Here is a 4,141-nt window from a genome sequence, read left to right on the forward strand (position 1 = left end):
GAAATTGAAAACAAAAGAATTATAGAACAGATCAATAAATCCAAAAGTTGGTTTTTTGAAAAGATCAATAAAATAGGTAAACCTTTGGCCAATCTAACCAGGAAAAAAAGAGTAAAATCTCTATTTTCATCAATCAGAAATGGTAATGATGAAATAACAACAGACCCCTCAGAAATTCAAAATATCCTTAACAAATATTACAAGAAACTCTACTCTCAGAAATATGAAAATCTGAAAGAAATCGATTAATACCTGGAAGTACGCCACCTACCAAGACTTAGCCAGAACAAAGTGGAAATGTTGAACAGGCCTATATCAAGTTCTGAAATAGCATCAACTATACAAAATCTCCTTAAAAGAAAAGCCCAGGACCAGACGGCTTTACGTCAGAATTCTACCAAACATTTAAAGAAGAACTAGTACCTATATTTCTAAACCTCTTCCAAAATATAGAAAAAGAAGGAATATTACCCAACACATTCTATGAAGCAAACATCACCTTGATCCCCAAACCAGGGAAAGACCCAACAAGAAAAGAAAATTATAGACCAATATCACTAATGAATATTCATGCAAAAATACTCAATAAGATCCTAACGAACAGAATCCAACAACACATCAAAAAAATTATACACCATGACCAAATGGGATTTATCCCAGGCTCTCAAGGCTAGTTCAATATACATAAATCTATAAATGTAATTCAGCACATAAGCAAACTAAAAAATAAAGACTATATAATTCTCTCAATTGATGCAGAAAAAGCTTTTGATAATATCCAGCATCCCTTCATGATCAGAACACTTACAAAAATTGGTATAGAAGGGACATTTCTTAAACTAATAGAGGCCATCTATAGCAAATCCACAGCCAATATCATACTGAATGGAGTTAAATTGAAATCATTTCCACTTAGATCAGGAACCAGGCAAGGTTGCCCATTGTCTCCATTGCTCTTTAACATTATCATGGAAGTTTTAGCCATTGCAATTAGGGAAGAAAAGGCGATCAAGGGTATCCACATAGGGTCAGAAGAGATCAAACTTTCACTCTTTGCAGATGATATGATCGTATATCTGGAAAACACTAGGGATTCTACTACAAAACTTTTACAAGTGATCAAGGAATACAGCAATGTCTCAGGCTACAAAATCAGCACCCATAAATCTGTAGCCTTATATATACCAATAATAACCAAGCAAAGGACTCTAAAAACAGTAAAGGACTCTATTCCTTTCACAGTAGGGCCAAAGAAGATGAAATATTTGGGAATATACCTAACAAAGGACGTGAAAGATCTCTACAAAGAGAACTATGAAACTTTAAGAAAAGAAATAGCTGAAGATGTTAACAAATGGAAAAATATACCATGCTCATGGCTGGGAAGAATCAACATTCTTAAAATGTCTATACTACCCAAAGCAATATATAATTTTAATGCAATTCCTATCAAAGCTCCATTGTCATATTTTAAAGATCTTGAAAAAATAATACTTCATTTTATATGGAATCAGAAAAAACCTTGAATAGCCAAAACATTACTCAGCAATAAAAACAAAGCAGGAGGAATCATGCTACCAGACCTGAGACTGTACTATAAATCAATAGTGATCAAAACAGCATGGTATTGGTACAAAAACTGAGAAGTAGATGTCTGGAACAGAATAGAGAACCAAGAGATGAATCCAGCTACTTACCGTTATTTGATCTTTGACAAGCCAATTAAAAACATTCAGTGGGGAAAAGATTCCCTATTTAACAAATGGTGCTGGGTGAACTAGCTGGTGATCTGTAAAAGACTGAAACTGGACCCACACCTTTCACCATTAACTAAGATAGACTCTCACTAGATAAAAGATTTAAACTTAAGACATGAAACTACAAAAATACTTGAAGAAAGTGCAGGGAAAACTCTTGAAGGAATCAGCCTGGGTGAATATTTTATGAGGAGGACTCCTCAGGCAATTGAAGCAGTATCAAAAATACATTACGGAGACCTGATCAAACTAAAAAGCTTCTGCACAGCCAAGAACATAGTAACTAAAGCAAGCAGACAGCCCTCAGAATGGGAGAAAATATTTGCAGGTTATACCTCCAACAAAGGTTTAATAACCAGAATCCACAGAGAACTCAAACTTATTAGCAAGAAAAAAACAAGTAATCCCATCTCAAGGTGGGCAAGGGACTTGAAGAGAAACTTGTCTAAAGAAGACAGACGCACGATCTACAAACACATGAAAAAATGCTCATCATCCTTAAAATCATCAGAGAAATGTAAATCAAAACTACTTTGAGATATCACCTAACCCAGTAAGAGTAGCCCACATAACAAAATCCCAAAACCAGAGATGTTGGCATGGATGTGGAGGAAAGGGCACACTTCTACACTGCTTGTGGGAATGCACACTAATACGTTCCTTCTGGAAGGATGTTTGGAGAATACTTAGGGACCTAAAAATAGACCTGCCATTTGATCCTATAATTCCTTTACTAGGTTTATACCCAGAAGACCAAAAATCACAATATAACAAAGACATCTGTACCAGCATGTTTATTGCAGCCCATTTCACAATTGCTAAGTCATGGAAGAAGCCCAAGTGCCCATCGACCCATGAATGGACTAGCAAATTGTGGTACATGTATACCATGGAATATTATGCAGCCTTAAAGAAAGATGGAGACTTTATCTCTTTCATGTCTATGGAGCTGGAACTTATTCTTCTTTGCAAAGTATCTCAGGAATGGAAGAAAAAGTATCCAATGTACTCAGCCCTACTATGAAGCTAATTTAAAGCTTTCCCATGAAGGCTATAACCCAACTATAGCACAAGAATATGGGGAAAGGGCCAAGGAAGAGGAAGGGAGGGGGGAGGTTAAGGTGGAGGGAGGGTAATGGGTGGGGCCACACCTACGGTGCATCTTAGAATGGTTACAGGCCAAACTTATTAAATGTAGAGTACAAATATCTATATACAATAACTAAGAAAATGCCATGAAGGCTATGTTGAACAGTTTGATGAGAATATTTCAGATTGTATATGAAACCAGCACATTGTACCCCTTGATTGCACTAATGTACACAGCTATGATATAACAATTTAAAAAAAAAGGAGAAAAACAGACAAACAAAATTAGAACCTGTGTGGAATTAGAACACGTGGGTCAGTGAGTAGGGCGCCAGCCACATACACCAAAAGTAGCAGATTTGAGCCTGGCCCAGGCCTGCTAAAACAACAATGACAACTGCAACCAAAAAATTGCTGGGCATTGTGGGGGGCGCCTGTACACCCAGCTACTCTGGAAACTGAGGCAAGAGAATTGCTTAAGCCCAAGAGTTTGAGGTTGCTGTGAGCTGTGTTGCCATGGCACTCTACCAAGGACAACATAGTGAGACTCTGTCTCAAAAAAAAGTAATAATAAAATTAAATTAAATGTAATTTATTCAACACTCAATTCCCGAGCACCCACTGGGTTTCAAATACTGTTTTCGCAGCTGGGTATACAGTACAGAAGACTGTCACAGGGCCTGCCTTCTAGCGGCTTGTGGAATCACACTGATTTGTGCAGCCGGATGCTGGGGCAGCTGTCCACCCCTCTCATTTTATGGATGAGGAAACTGAAGCATGAGAAGGAGCTTGGATCTGCCACTTTCATTTTAGTTCCTGACTCACATTAGGAAGCAAAACAGTAGGGAGTTGATTCCAACTGTACCACATTCTGGAAAGGGCAACACTACTAAGACAGAGATGGTAAAAGGATCAGTGGTTGCCAGGGTTGGGGTATGGGTGGGGGGGATGAACAGGCAGAGGACAGAGGATTTGACAGCAGTAAAACTATTCTGGAGGACACTATCATGGTGGATGCATACGTTTGTCCAAACTTGCAGCAGGTTTAACTCTAAGAATAAAGCTTAATGCAAACTATGGACTGACTCCCGGTGATAATCACACGTCACTGTAGGTTCATGAATTGTAACAAAGGCCCCACTCTGTGCAGGATGCTGATGGTGGAGAAGGCAGCGGGTGCAGGTGACAGGGAGTATAATGGAACTCTGTGCTTTCTACTCAACTTTGCTGTGAACATAAAACTGCTCTAATAAAATAAAGCCTCTTTTTAAAAACCAGGATGGCATTCAATTATA

Source organism: Nycticebus coucang, chromosome 15 (assembly GCF_027406575.1).
Source record: "Nycticebus coucang isolate mNycCou1 chromosome 15, mNycCou1.pri, whole genome shotgun sequence".
NCBI lineage: Eukaryota > Metazoa > Chordata > Mammalia > Primates > Lorisidae > Nycticebus > Nycticebus coucang.